This window comes from Bos javanicus, chromosome 11, assembly GCF_032452875.1.
Source record: "Bos javanicus breed banteng chromosome 11, ARS-OSU_banteng_1.0, whole genome shotgun sequence".
Lineage (NCBI taxonomy): Eukaryota > Metazoa > Chordata > Mammalia > Artiodactyla > Bovidae > Bos > Bos javanicus.
Window position 1 is genome coordinate 104,777,229 of NC_083878.1, and position 15,778 is coordinate 104,793,006.

At 54.9% G+C, this 15,778-nt stretch overlaps 1 long non-coding RNA gene across 1 annotated transcript; it reads left to right on the forward strand.

The window, feature by feature from the left end:
- Positions 1–9,424: 9,424 nt before the first annotated feature.
- On the forward strand, positions 9,425–13,733 carry LOC133257764 (uncharacterized). The gene is made up of 2 exons (XR_009739692.1): positions 9,425–12,660; positions 12,833–13,733. It is a non-coding gene; the product is annotated as an uncharacterized LOC133257764 (long non-coding RNA).
- Positions 13,734–15,778: the final 2,045 nt, after the last annotated feature.

Below are 15,778 nucleotides of genomic sequence, written 5' to 3' on the forward strand. Positions count from 1 at the left end.
AGGGCCCTGCTGGCCTGGGGACCACAAGGAGTGTGGGGTAGAAGGAGCCACACTCACTCTACCTTGGAAGGAACACCGCAGACTCGGGCTTGGCCAGCCTGCCGTCCTGGGGTAAAGGCAGGGCTTCTTGGCTGCTGGCACTGTGTTTGCCAGAGCTGGTGGATAAGGAGCCACAGAGGTGAGGAGTCCCCCTGGAGCACGGGTCGAGTGGCCCTTGGGTGCCACATGCTGCAAGCACATTGGGAAGGCTGCGGCTGTAATGCACACAGATGGGGGTGCCTGAGAAGGGAAGCGCAGAAGCCAGGTGTCCGAGACGGCCCGAGGAATCCAGCCCATTTTCTCCCCAGTGAACAGCACTTTGGGGATTGGCCTGGGGCAGCGTAGAGTCTTAGCCTGGATACTGGACGTGGGATCCCAGAGTCCCAGATGGTGCTATTGTGCTTAAGTGTCCCCCGACACACACCCCAAACTCCTGGTCATCCCATTGGCCCAGGGCCACACAGCCAGCCTAGAGGGCTGGGTAAAGGGCCAGGGAAGGACCAATCATTTTGGATCAAATGCAAATGAAAACCCAACATAGCAGCTTTGTGTGATGCGGGTAAAACAATATCTAAGGGAAAAGTTGACAGGTTGAATTTGCTTAAGGAAAATTTAGATAGAACAAACTTTCTTAAAGGAAATTTTAGACCTAAATGCTTACATTGGAAAAAAAAAAACAAACCAGTGATCTAAGCTTTCACCCTAAGAAACTAGAAGAAGAGGCAAAGTCAAAGCAAACAGAAGGAAGGAAACAATGAGCAGAAATCAGGAAGAAGAAATCAACAGGACAGAAGACAGGAAATGGGAGAAATAATTCATGAAACCAAAATTGCCTCTACAAAAAGGATTATGCATAAGTAACAAATCTCTAGTCAGATAGACTGACCAAGAGAAAAAGAAGGCACAAATGATCAGGCACAAACCTCAGAAATGGAAAAGGGGGCATCGCTACAGGCCCTATAGACATTAAAGGCACAGTGAAGAACACTGCAAGCAGCTTTATGCCCTACATTCTGCAGCTTAGACAGAGCAGGCAAATTCCTTGAAAGCCATAAGCGATCAGGGGTCACACAAGAAAAAGTCTCATACATGTGAGTACACGCTAAAGCGCTTCAGTTATGTCTGACTCTTTGCAACCCTATGGACTGTAGCCCACTAGGCTCCTCTGTCCCAGGGATTCTTCCGTCAAGAACACTGGAGTGGGTTGTCATTTCCTCCCCCAGGGGCTCTTCCCAACCCAAGGATTGAACCAGCATCTCTACATCTCCTGCATTGACAGGCAGGTTCTTTACCAGTAAAGCCACCTGGGAAGCATATATATGTGTATATAAAGTCCCGTATATACTAAACAGCTAGATGTTAAAAACCTCCAACAACAACAACCACCTCTAGAGTTAGAGGACTTTTCTGGCAAATCCTAACAAACACTTAAGACAAATAAGACCAATAATAGTTTCTCTTTCAGAAAATAGAAAAGGAGGGAACAGTTATCAACTCTTTCTATGAGGTCAGCATTACCCTGATACCAAAACTTGACAAAAACATTACAATAAAACTATAAAACAAGCCCATATCCCTCATGAACTTCGACATAAAAATTCTAGTGAAATATTAGCAAATTAAATCCAGCAGTATCCCAAAGGGAAAATCCATCCTGACCAATGAGATGTGTCCTGGGAAGGTAAGTCTGTTTCAATATTCAAAACATTAATCAATATAATTCATCATATCAACAGATTAAAGAAGAAAAACCACATCACTTACATAGATACAAAAAAACACATTTGCTAAATTTGACATCTATTCATGAAAAAAATTTTAGCAAATCAGAAAGAGAAGGGAATTTTCTCAATCTTATAAAAGGTGTCTACAAAAAACCTATGGTTAATTTCATAATTAGTATAAAATACTGAATAGTTAATGAAGAAATGGTCATGAAGAAAGTTAATGAAGTTGATGGTCCCCTAAGATCAGGACTGGGCTTTCCAGGTGGTTCAGCGGTAAAGAATTTGCCTGCAACAGAGGAGCCGCAGGAGACGTGGGTTTGATCTCTGGGTTGGGAAGATCCCCTGGAAGAGGGCATGGTGATCCACTCCAGTATTTTTGGCTGGAGAATCCCATGGACAGAGGAGCCTGGTGGGCTCCAGTCCATAGGGTCACAAAGAGTCAGACATGCATGAAGTGACTTGGCATGCGTCACACAAGATCAGGACCAAAGTCAGGACACGCAGTGACAGTATTCCTGTCAGTACTGTCCTAGGGTAAGTACTGCCAGTAGACTGAGGCAAGTGAAGAAAAAAGATATGGGCAAGGAAGACATAAGACTGCTTCTTTTTACATTCGACGTGACCTGAGTTTCTCTATTTAGGAAGCTGGTTTTTTGTTTTGTTTTTACTGATTAAATCCATGTAATTGTTATAGGTGCAGGAGTGGCCAAGAGGAGATGCCCCGCGTCCAAGGTAAGAGAAACCCAAGTAAGACAGTAGGCACTAAGAGAGGGCATCAGAGGGCAGACAGACTGGAACCACAATCATAGACAACAGGCCGATCTGCTCACACGGACCACAGCCTGGTCTAACTTGAAACTAAGCCATGCCTTGTGGGGCCACCCAAGATGGACAGGTCATGGTGGAGAGGTCTGACAGAATGTGATCCACTGGAGAAGGGAGTGGCAAACCACTTCAGAATTCTTGCCTTGAGAACCCCATGAACAGTAGGAAAAGGCAAAACAATAGGACACTGAAAGATGAACTCCCCAGGTCTGTAGGTGCCCAATATGCTCCTGGAGATCAGTGGAGAAATAACTCCAGAAAGAATGAAGGGATGGAGCCAAAGCAAAAACAACACCCAGTTGTAGATGGGACTGGTAATAGAAGCAAGGTCCGATGCTGTAAAGAACAATATTGCATAGGAACCTGAAATGTTAGGTCCATGAATCAAGGCAAATTGGAAGTGGTCAAACAGGAGATGGCAAGAGTGAACGTCGACATTCTAGGAATCAGTGAACTAAAATGGAATGGAATGGGTGAATTTAACTCAGATGACCATTATATCTACTACTGTGGGCAGGAATCCCTTAGAAGAAATGGAGTAGCCATCATGGTCAACAAGAGAGTCCAAAATACAGTACTTGGATGCAAACTCAAAAATGACAGAATGATCTCTATTCGTTTCCAAGGCAAACCATTCAATATCACAGTAATCCAACCAGTAATGCTGAAGAAGCTGAAGTGGAACAGTTCTATGAAGACTAACAAGACCTTCTACAACTAACACCCTTAAAGATGTCCTTTTCATTATAGGGGACTGGAATGCAAAAGTAGGAAGTCAAGAAACACCTGGAGTAACAGGCAAATTTGGCCTTGGAATACGGAATGAAGCAGGGCAAAGACTAATAGAGTTTTGCCAAGAAAATGCACTGGTCATAGCAAACACCCTCTTCCAACAACACAAGAGAAGACTCTACACATGGACATCACCAGATGGCCAACACCAAAATCAGACGGAAAATATTATTTGCAGCCAAAGATGGAGAAGATCTGTACAGTCAGCAAAAACAAGACCAGGAGCTGACTGTGGCTCAGATCATGAACTCCTTATTGCCAAATTCAGACTTAAATTGAAGGAAGTGGGGAAAACCACTAGACCATTCAGGTATGACCTAAATCAAATCCCTTATGATTATACAGTGGAAGTGAGAAATAGATTTAAGGGACTAGATCTGATAGATAGAGTGCCTGATGAACTATGGACGGAGGTTCATGACATTGTACAGGAGACAGGGAGCAAGACCATCCCCATGGAAAAGAAATGCAAAAAGGCAAAATGGCTGTCTGGGGAGGCCTTACAAATAGCTGTGAAAAGAAGAGAAGTGAAAAGCAAAGGAGAAAAGGAAAGATATACCCATTTGAATGCAGAGTCCCACAGAATAGCAAAGAGAGATAAGAAAGCCTTCCTCAGCGATCAATGCAAAGAAATAGAGGAAAACAATAGAATGGGAAAGACAAGAGATCTCTTCAAGAAAATTAGAGATACCAAGGGGACATTTCATGCGAAGATGGGCACAATAAAGGACAGAAATGGTATGGACCTAACAGAAGCAGAAGATATTAAGAAAAGGTGGCAAGAATACACAGAAGAACTGTACAAAAAAGATCTTCACGACCCAGATAATCACAATGGTGTGATCACTGACCTAGAGCCAGACATCCTGGAATGTGAAGTCAAGTGGGCCTTAGGAAGCATCACTACGAACAAAGCTAGTGGAGGTGATGGAATTCCAATTGAGCTATTCCAAATCCTGAAAGATGATGCTGTGAAAGTGCTGCACTCAATATGCCCACTAATTTGGAAAATTCAGCAGTGGCCACAGGACTAGAAAATGTCAGTTTTCATTCCAATCTCAAAGAAAGGCAATGCCAAAGAATGCTCAAACTACCACACAATTGCACTCATCTCCCATACTAGCAAAGTAACACTCAAAAGTCTCCAAGCCAGGCTTCAACAATACATGAACGGTGAACTTCCAGATGTTCAAGCTGGTTTTAGAAAAGGCAGAGGAAGCAGAGATCAAATTGCCAACATCCGCTGGATCATGAAAAAAGCAAGAGAGTTCCAGAAAAACATCTATTTCTGCTTTATTGACTATGCCAAAGCCTTTGACTGTGTGGATCACCATAAACTGTGGAAAATTCTGAAAGAGATGGGAATACCCGACCATCTGACCTGCCTCTTGAGAAATCTGTATGCAGGTCAGGAAGCAACAGTTAGAACTGGACATAGAACAATAGACTGGTTCCAAATAGGAAAAGGAGTACGTCAAGGCTGTATATTGTCACCCTGCTTATTTAACTTGTATGAAAAGTACATCATGAGAAACGCTGGGCTGGATGAAGCACAGGCTGGAATCAAGATTGCTGGGAGAAATATCAATAACCTCAGATATGCAGATGACACTATCCTATGGCAGAAAGTGAAGAAAAACTAAAGAGCCTCTTGATGAAAGTGAAAGAGGAGAGTGAAAAAGTTGGCTTAAAGCTCAACATTCAGAAAACTAAGATCATGGCATCTGGTCCCATCACTTCATGGCAAATAGATGGGGAAACAGTGGAAACAGTGGCTGACTTTATTTTTCTGGGCTCCAAAATCACTGCAGATGGTGATTGCAGCCATGACATTAAAAGATGCTTACTCCTTGGAAGGAAAGTTATGACCAACCTAGATAGCATATGAAAAGCAGAGACATTAGTGTGTGAACAAAGGTCTGTCTAGTCAACGGTATGGTTTTTCCAGTGGTCATGTATGGATGTGAGAGTTGGACTGTGAAGAAGGCTGAGTGCTGAAGAATTGATGGTTTTGAACTGTGGTGTTGGAGAAGACTCTTGAGAGTCCCTTGGACTGCAAGGAGATCCAACCAGTCCATTCTGAAGGAGATCAGTCCTGGGTGTTCATTGGAAGGACTGATGTTGAAGCTGAAACTCCAGTAATTTGGCTACCTGATGTGAGGAGCTGATTCATTGGAAAAGACCCTGATGCTGGGAAAGATGGAAGGCAGGAGGAGAAGGGGATGACAGAGGATGAGATGGTTGGATGGCATCACCGACTCAATGGACATGAGTTTGAGTAAAGTCCGGGAGTTGGTGACGGACCGGGAGGCCTGGCGTGCTGCAGTCCATGGGGTCGCAGAGTCGGACACGACTGAGCGGCTGAACTGAACTGCCAGCCCCATGCCCCTAGTCCAGAGCCAGGTCCTGAGGTTGTGTCCATGGATGCTGGGGATCAAGCAGACCCAGTCCTGGACGCAGCAGGCAGCGTGGCTCCTCGCTTCGCTGCCTGGCGTCAGCCTGTCTGTCCCCACCTCCGTGGGGTGCCGCCCCTCTGAAGGACCCTTGGTGTGGGGGCTGCGGTGCTCTGTTCCTGTCTCCTTTTATGGGCCTGTGCCCCACCTGGACTCAGGCACCTGTTCCCCACAGCAAGCGCCAGGAGTCCAGGCTCCCAGCACCCGCAGCCTTCTGTTCCTCGTCTCTGGAGGTTCCTGCGTTTTCAGTCCCACCATGCCTGTTGGGTTCATCAAGTGGCTTTTATCACTGGAGCGGCGGACGGGAGAAGGGTCCTCCTGAGAGCTCGGTGCGCCCTTGTTCTGGGATGCAGCCGGCTCCGTGTCTGTCTTGGTTTCTGCAAGTTGGAGTAGAGGAGGTGGTCTTGCCCCGTGGGGTGATTGGCCCCGCCACCCCAGGATGCAGACGCAACCGTGGGCTCCGAGCTCATGTTTTCCTTCCCTCTTCGTGTATGTCCTCTGATGCGGTTCTGCACGGGTGGCATGTGGAGGCGGTGATAAGATCGGGGCCTCTTTCAGCTTCGCTCAGACTCAGGGCCTCCTGGCCCCTCTCTGACCGCAGCCTTCCTCTCCCTGTCCGCCACCCCCATGAAGCCCCTTGCCCTCCCAGTTTCAGCTCAGACATCGCTCCTGAGAGAAGCCCTCCCCCCCGCCAGATTGGCCCTTCATACTCCTGCCCTTCACGCTCCCCCTTGGCCCCCGCTTGGCCTTGTGGCACCTGGGGGCCTTGCGGGCTCTGGGTCAACATGCAGGCAGGCGGCGCTTGTCTGGAAGGCTGGCCCCTGCCCGTCCTGCTGCAGGACCACAGCGCATCTCTCTGGCGGGAGTCTGGACGGTCCAGGCCCGGGCTCCCCCGCCTCCTCGCCGTCCTCGGGCGCTACCTCTGTGGGCGAGAACTGGCTGGGACCGCTGATTTGGGTCCTTGTAGCCTCGACCGGGTCTCTGGCTGCGCGGTCTCCTTCTCCAGGGACCGCTCGCAGGCCTGCCCTCCCTGCCCCTCGGAGGGGAGGCCGAGGCAGCTCCACTCTGGCGCACGCCCCGAAGGGCTCTTTCAGGGGTCCAGGGTGACTTCCTGTTTGAAGATCTGCAAAGTTTATGGAATTTGAGAAACGCTCTGTTAATAAAGACAGAAGCAACCTTTGACCCCCTCCCCCCCTCACATCCTGTGACAGGAAGCAGTGATTCTGCCCCACCCACCAGAGGGCAAGAGCACATCCCTGGGAGGAAGGCCGTTGCCTTTTCACCCCATCCTCTATCTGGAAAGTTCTGTGCTCTCTTCCCTGGGTGGCGGGGGCGGCGGGGTGAGAAACACAGCTGCGAGAAGCCTTAGGACTTTTAAAATAAGGGCCAGAGCCCTGCAGAGCCAGGGGCTGGGGGTCCCCCTCTCTGGGCGGGGGGTGCCCTTTAGGAGGCGGGGAACTGGTGGGTCGGCAGGGGGCCCCCAGGAATACCTATCTGGAAGGGAGCTCAGGTCTCCACCCGGGGTGGGGGGCGGGGAGAGGCCATCAATCTGAGAGTTTTATTTACCTTGAACTACTCAGGCAAGCAGACACATTATTTAGGGACTAGAATAAAAAGCCATTCACTTTACTTCAATTGACCATTTAGTTCAATTTGTGTGTTACTGCAGGTAATTACTCCAGTAATAACGTGCGGTAATCCCCACTGATTGGGAGCTGGCCCCTGCTCCGTGTTAACACCGCGTGCAGTATACACTAATTACCCATGTGTTGCCATGGTTATTTGCGTGGACGCCGTGTTAATGACACCCTGGAAACAGAAAGCAATAGAGAGTTTTGAATTAAATCTTTGTGTTCTCTTAGAGCTAAAAGTGCATTTCGCATCAAATAATCATGAATAAAATGAGATCACCTCGGCGGAGTTGCCAGGAAGCTGATTAACTGAATGCAGAAATGTGACTTTACTCTGCTCGAGAATTAGCGCCTCCCAAACGTTGTCGGTTGCTAGGCAACCCCCACGATGACATCACTCACGCAGCCACGCTGCCCGAGATGTCATCTCTGCATATTTATAGCGTCTCCGTGGAGAGGCTGTGCATTATAGAAACGACATTATTTTTCTCCCGGATGATGGGTATGAATGGGGGGCGGGCTTCAGAGGGCCGCGCAGAAAGGGAATTTGGGAACACCTGTGAGCCTCTTTCTCTGGGCAGTGGACGCTTTATTTCCAGCGGTTTACAGTAAGGGGTCCACGTGAAGAGGCGTGTGTCACTGCACGTGTCTGAGAGCTCGAGCAACGGTGGGTCCACCTCCTGCCCCTGAGCAGGCAGCTAGACGTGCGCCCAGCCTGGGGGGCGGGGAGGGGTGGAGTCCCCCAGCGGGGGCGTGCGCCCCACCCCTGGCCCTGCTGGCCCTGGTTCCCTGCTCTAGCTTAGAGCCAACACCAGGAGGGAATAACCAGAGCAGGGACACGGTGCCATGTGTGGTGCTGAGCACCCCGTCATGGGGGGCATCCAAGGGGAAGCTGGACAGTGAGAGCAGAGAGGCGGAGGGGTTAGGGGCCCACGGTCAGCCCGGCTGACCCCAGCAGTCTCTCCTGGCTGTGCTGTGCTCTGGTCCTGTGGCGGCGTCTCCGCGCTCACTTCCAGCCAGGCTGGCCACGTGGTCGAGGCCTCTGGGAGCTTGAGGTCTGGCAGGGGGCAGAGGTGAGTGGACCCCAGTGAGGCGTGAGCCTGACCTACCTCCTCCCAGTGGGAGGGGGCGAGCTTCCTGGAGGAGCTTTAGGAGGTCACGGCCAGAGTGTGGGTCTCCCAGGGCAGGCGGGCAGGCTCTGGACTTCATCTAAGGGCACTGGGGAGCCACGGCGGCTTTAGCAGGGGAGGGCCACGTCTCCATCCAACCTGAAAATCGGCTTGCTCCAGGGGCGGCGGTGTGAAACTCGCTGTGGGTAGCTCCAGGCACTGAAGTGCACCTGGTCTCAAGATCTGGGCCCTGGACAGGGCTTCCCTGGTAGCTCAGTTGGTAAAGAATCCGCCTGCAATGCAGGAGACCCCGGTTTAATTCCTGGGTCAGAAAGATCTGCTGGAGAAGGGATAGGGTACCCACTCCATTATTTTTGGGCTTCCCTGGCAGCTCAGCTGGTAAAGAATCTGCCTGCAATGAGGGAGACCTGGGTTCAATCCCTGGGTTGGGAAGATCCCCTGGAGAAGGGGAAGGCTACCCATTCCAGTTCGTTGGAAGGACTGATGTTGAAGCTGAAACTCCAATACTTTGGCCACCTGATGTGAAGAGCTGACTCATTGGAAAAGACTGGGAAAGATTTTTCCAGATGCTGGGAAAGATTGACAGAGAAGGTAATGGCACCCCACTCCAGTACTCTTGCCTGGAAAATCCCATGCACTGAGGAGCCTGGTGGGCTGCAGTCCATGGGGTCACGAAGAGTTGGACACAACTGAGCGACTTCACTTTCATTTTTCACTTTCATGCACTGGAGAAGGAAATGGCAACCCACTCCAGTGTTCTTGCCTGGAGAATCCCAGGGACGGGGGAGCCTGGTGGGCTGCCGTCTCTGGGGTTGCAGAGTCAGACATGACTGAAGTGACTTAGCAGCAGCAGCAGCTGGGAGATTGACGGTGGGAGGAGAAGGGGACGACAGAGGATGAGATGGTTGGATGGTATCACCAACTCCATGGACACGAGTTAGAGTAAACTCCGGAAGTTGGTGATGGACAGGGAGGCCTGGCGGGCTGCAGTCCATGGGTTCTCAAAGAGTCGGACATGACTGAGTGACTCCCTTTCACAGCTCCAAAGCCACCTTGTTCTTGCCTGGCCGTCAGCTGCCCTCCCTGTGGGCTCAGACTGAACAACCTACACCCCTGCCCCCTTCCCCCCACGTCTTCAAACTCCCCCTGCTCACTTCCGTCAACCAGCCCCTCGTCAGGGAGGCTCTGGGTCCTCGCCCTTGCTCCACTGTCCTCCTCCCTCTGGGCAGGGCCTTTCCTGTGTGGTCCTTCTGTCTCTTTCCCGCTGGGAGCACCGGGCTCAGCCCCATCACGCCGCTCCCCCAGCCCTTTAAACGCCATCCGCGTGGAGAAGGCTCCTGGGCTCCAGTCCACCCTAAGATCTAACCACCCACTCCGCTCCCCGATAGCGTCAGCCTCTCACAACCTTGACTGTGAGATTACCTAGCAGCCTGTCCAAACCGAAGCCTGCTGTCTTCCCCTTGTCCATCTGTTCCTTTAACACCGCTGTTCTCCTCCGTCCGGCCCGGCTGATGCTGCTGCCCTGGTGGACACCCTCAGACACTGTTCTCCATGCACCCTCTGCCTCTCTTCGCTCTCCATCCCACCCCAGGGCCTTTGCACCTGCCATGCCCCTTGGGAGCCCTGTGCGGGTGTTCTCACGGCTCCTTCCCTACCTCCCTGGCTCGTCTGCTATGAAACGCCCACCGCACTTGTGAGAAACAATATTCTTTATTCACAGAGAAGCCACCTGTCTCCCTCCTGAGGGTGGCAACTCTGCTCTGCTCACGTCACAATAGGAGCTGGTGTGTCGGTGGTGGCAAGTGAGACACCAGGATCCCAGAGCCGGGATCCCCGGGCTCCCAGAACAAAGCGTGGACGGCCACCTGGGGTCCTACAGCAGCTCGCTTCTCCCGTCACGGAGTGAAGACCCTCAGACAAGCAGAGCAAACACCCAGCTTCCGGCTGCCGCCACCACGAGTCCATGACACAGAGGCCACCTCTCCCCACACGGAGGGACAGTGGCGTGAGGTCAGAGCAGAGGACGGCCCGCCACGCGTCCTGCCCTCGCTTGTCGCTGACGGCAGAAGAGGCTGGTGCCACTGGAGCCCGGTCTGGGGACCGGGGCTGGCGAGGCCCTGGATCTAACGCGGCCTCGCAGAGGTCCTGGGCGTCGGGGTGATACCCGGGGTCCCGGGACGGCTGCCGCGGTGGTCCTGTCGCGGACGCGGATGGAGCCCACGGTCCCGGAGATGCCGCAGAGCTGTGCACTCGGTCCCAAGGCCTTCGGCAGTGAGGTGGCTGTTCCCGGTGGATTTGGAGCCTGAGCCCGGACACCATCCCCTGTTTCATCAGCACGTCGCCCATGAGCAAGTCCAAGCTGACGTTCAGGCCCCTGAAACGCTCTCCAGGGTGCGAACAAGCCTGTATTGCTGACTGCCCACTGTCTTTGTCTTTAGAGGCAGCTCCAATACTCTCGACCAACTCTCTCCTAAAACCCTCTGTGGCTATTCATCTAGCGAGGAAAAACTTGGCGTTGCCTTACAATCAGGGCAGAGACCCCTGCAGCCCCTGCCGTGAGGTCTGCAGTTCCTGGGGCCTGGCCTTGGGTACACTCCGTGGGGGGCCTCTCCCTCCGGGACCTCTCGAGTCTCCCCTCACCGCGTCTGAGCCAAGTTGTCCTGCTCACGGGATATGTCCATCCGTCCCCGGCCCCTTGTCCCTGCTGCTGCAAGCCGCCCCAGCCACGTGGGCAAGCCGAGGCCACCCTCGCTGGACGCTGCTGGGGCTGAACCAGGCGTGGTCCAAGGGTCCGTGCTACCACAGCGGCCTGGCGGCGGGGAGGAGTCAAGACCAGCTTGGTGGATGGAGGCCTTAGAGGGTTTGCAGCAGAAGCTGGGCTTCGGGGTCTAACTCAGGAGCTGGGCCAGAGAGTGGTCCCTCAGAGAGGGCGCCAGAGGTGACCATGGAGGCACGTGGAGAGGACGGGGGTCCTCAGAGGGGTGCACGTGACCCAGGGTGGGGATGTGGGCTGCCGCTCATGGGGCTCTGGATTGGGGAGAGGGCTCTGAGACCAGGAGGGGCGGAGACAGCCTCGTGCCCATTGCTTCCGCCCAGCTCGGGGGGCACACTCCTTGCTCTCCTCCGAGAGGCTTGGCCCAGGGGCTCCGCACCCCAGTCTGCTTGGCCAGGAGGTGCCGGAGGGTCAGTGCCACCCCCATGCTTGCTGCGGTGGCGTCCCCCAGCTCTGGTCCAGAGATGGCCCTGCCTGGCCGGGCAAGGGTGTGCCCCGTGGCAAAGTGGTGACTCCACTCTGTTGGCTGCTGTGGGCATCTGGCAGGAAGCGTCAAGGGCAAGTCCTTCTGGACCAATCATGCAGCGTGATGTGTGTGCGCTCACTCAGTCGTGTCTGACTGTGCGACCCCATGGACTGTAGCCCGCCAGGCTCCTCTGTCCATGGGGATTTTCCAGGCGGGAATACTGGGGTGGGTTGCTGTGCCCTCCTCCAGGGGATCTTCCCGACCCAGGGATCGAACCCGAGTCTCCTATGGCTCCAGCATTGCAGCGGATTCTTTACCACGGAGCCGCTGGGGAAGCCCTAAAGCCTGGCAGAGGTGCCAAGACCTTGCATTCAACCAAACGGAGGCGAGGGTGTCCAAGACCCACTTCATAAATCACATGTGCCCTCTGTGCGGGGGACAATTAACAGCCCCCAGGACTCCGGACCTGGCTGAATGGGGCTGGGGGGGCCGGGGAGGCTGGGAACCTTGCCACCTGGCCTTGGACTTGCCCTCTGGGGCAGGCGCTGGCCGTGTTTGAGATGGGGCTCTGCCCTCTGATGCTTGTTGACAACCTGCCACCTGTCAGGTATCCTGGGGCCGGGGCAGCGTGGTGTAGAGAGCCAAGTAAGAATTTGCCTCTTGCAGGCTGCAGACTCTGCTCAAGCAGTCTCACCTAGCAGAGCCTCGTTTTCCTGGTCTCTAACTGGGGAGGCCCTCTGCCTCCGAGCTGCCACGGGGCTCCTGAAGGCTGTGAGGGGATGGAGAGCGAGCAGTGGGCTCGGCCAGGCCGTGGGGACCCCCCGGTGAGTGATGGCTCCCTCCCCTCCCCCAGCCCTACTTGCCCCTTCTCCTGGGGCCCCCGGGAACATGTGGGTGACTGGTCTCCGGCTCCCCTGTGGGGGCAGTCTCTCTGTGACTCCAGAAGTTATCCAGTAGGTCAGCATTTTTGAGTACCTACTGCAGGCTGTTTTCCAGGAGAAAGAAGGAGACCACAGAGATGCCGGTTCCAGGGATGTATCACCTTGGGGGAGGAGGTCGGACCGTCCGAGCCTTCTTACGGGAGTGAGCACATGGGCTATGTGGGTGAGGGGTCCCCAGGGATATTCGGGGTGTGGAGTCTGAGTGGCATAGATCCAGAAGGCTCCCTCCAGGTGGCAGGGCACCAAGGGAGCCCTTCATGCCTCAGTGTTCCCATCAGCAGAATGGCCCGAGAGGTGCGTGCCTTGTTCTCAAGGACTGGGGAAACACAGGAAAAAGGAAGGTGGAAGGGGTCTACCCTCGTGGCCTGTGTGACGATGGTCAAGGGTGTGGATTCTGGAAGTGGCCCCACTCCCCAGGAGATGTGTGACCTCGAGCTAAGGAGCTTTATCTCTTTGTGCCTCTGTGTTCTGGTTTGAAAAACAGGGCTGATGATAAGCCCTGCATCCTGGGGTTGCTGTGTGGGTCAGGGTGTTCACAGACCTCTGACCTTTAGGGAGTCCAGGCCCCCAGGGAGGACCCGGACCTGTCGGCCGTCATCACTGGGTGTTTTGTGTCAGCTACAAGTTGGCACTTACCAAGAGCATTGCCAGTGACTGAACGACAAAGGCCTTTGCCATCTGCCTCTGCAGAGATGAGACTCCGGGCTGCTATAGCTGTTGACCTTCAGCGACCCCGAGGGCGTTCGGGGTGGAGGGAGGTGCTCTGTGCTCCAGGGAATCTGGTGGGACAGGTCTTTAGATAGTTGGATGTCTTTAGGAACAGATTTTGTGATCTCAATCCTTGCACCTCCTCATATCAGAGAAGCACTAACTCCCTTCATGGTGACATCAGATCCTCATGACTAACCTTCTGTGAAATGAGTGTTTCGTGGCATTAAACTCCCCCTTGACCAAAACCTTGCATACTGGCCTTCCCCCACCGCCGCTTTGGAGCAGACTCTCGGAGCCCTGCCTCCCGGGCTGCGGCCCTCGTTTTGCCCCAAATAAAACTCGGCTCGCGACTCTCGAGTTGAGCATCGTTTTTAGTCGACATTTGTTTCCTCTCTGCTCTCAGAGTGGGACCAACTGGAAGCCGCTCAGGTGCATGCACGCTCAGGGGGTGGGGGTCACTTGGAGTGACAGGGAGGCAGCAAGCCGTCAGGACAGTGGCCCTTCTGGGTTGCACTTGGAGCCGGTGAATCTGAGTGCTCCCGCTTCCCTGAATCCCAGGAGAGGCCAAGGAAGGGGGAGTACAGAACAAAGACGCGGCAGGAGGGGCCGAGCCAAGGTTTCCGGCAAGGTGGCTGGCCTGGTCCGTCGGCCCAGGAGGGTGGGAGGGGGCGTGCTGGCTGAGAGGGTTCGGCCCAGAGAAGCCACCGTCCTGGGTCTGGTGGGGAGGTGGGGTCTGAAAGCCCTCCCCCGTCTCTCCCCCCTCCCCCGACGTGACTGCAGGGTCTCATTTCCCAGGCGCGCTGGGGACACTGTCTGCCTTCGGGGATGCTCTGGGAAGGGGCATAGAGGGGAGGAAGGTCCCCCAGCCCAGCCCAGCCAGGAGAGTGGGCGCAGGCCCACCTGCTGGGGACCTTCTCCTGCCCTAGGTCTGTGCCAGCTCCCAGCCGGCCAGTGGCTGTGGCTGGAGGCCCCGCCCTGCCTGAGGTTGGACTGGGCGCCCCTCTGGGCCATACCAGAGTCAGCCCAGATGTCTGTGCTTGTAGGGGTATGGCTGCCCGGGGCGGGGAGAGGGGCTGCCGTGAGGGGAAGGGGGGCCCCAGGGAAGATGATGGGCTCTGCCCTTGGCCTGGACTCTCTGTGGGCCCAGAGATGGGTGCAGACAGAGCAGGGCTGGGCAGAGCCCCCTCCTGCCCGGGGCAGCTGCCGGCCTTGAGGGCCCTGCTCGGGTTCAGAGATGGCGGTGAGGGGGCGGGGCCTGGCGCTGAGCCTGAGCTCCTAGAGGAGAGCTTGGGGCATGAGCGGGTCCTCCCGCCCCGGCCCAGGCAGAGGGTCTGTACCCCGGTTCTATGCTCACCTTTGTCGTATGATCTGGTGATTGAGGGGGGCGGTCACTCCAGTTTCCTCATCTGAAAATGGGTTGTCGACAGCCCGGGGTCATGGGCTGCTGGGGGGACAGTGGGCACACCAGTGGGTCTTCACGGAAGCTGATGGTTCTTCCTGGAGGAGCCAGAGAGGCCGAGCTATTCAAGATGGGGAAACCAAGGCTGGGAATGGGTGGCCAGTGGGCACTTTGGCCCAGGCTGGATGGAGTGTCCTGGCCCGCTGAGGACAACCCCGTGGGGCTCCCTGACCCCCCGACGTAACAGCTATTCTCAATCTCCCTCCCTACCACCGCTCCACCGAGGTCCCCAAACATGCCCCCAGCTCTCATCACAGCTTGGACCCAAGGTCCCTGGCCATGGGGATCTCTGTCCCTTCAGGGGTCCCCGGCCCCCATCACAAGGGGGCCAGCGTGGCTGGTTGGCCCGCGGTGGGGGCAGGGCGGCCTGCAGCCGGCGGGGACAGATGGACGGAGGGCCACCGCACAGGGCCCTCCCCTCTCCCCTGCTGCAAGCCACAGCCATTCCCCAACTCCTTGATTTTTCATTAAAACAGCCACCGGCTCCGAGCTGCCAAGGTCACGGGGCTGCCAAGGGAGCTGAATGCGGGCCATTACGCTGGCCGCTAATGTCCTTGAGGCAGCGGCTGCTGGCGCGATCAGGCACCCGGGACACTCCAATCTCCGCCTGTCCAGCAGCGATGGTATCGGGGGCTGAGTGATCTCCCCGCGGGCAGCCCTCCCTGGGGAGCAAAGGGATGCTGGTGGGCTGCTGGTCGGCCCGAGGGGCTAAGAAAGGGGCCTCTCCCCACTATCCTCCCCCCCTCCCCCAGCCGAGTTCGTGCTCAGTTCATTGGCTGCTGGGAAACATCATTCATTCCATCCTCTTCTGGCTGGAAGGCCTGGGCCAGG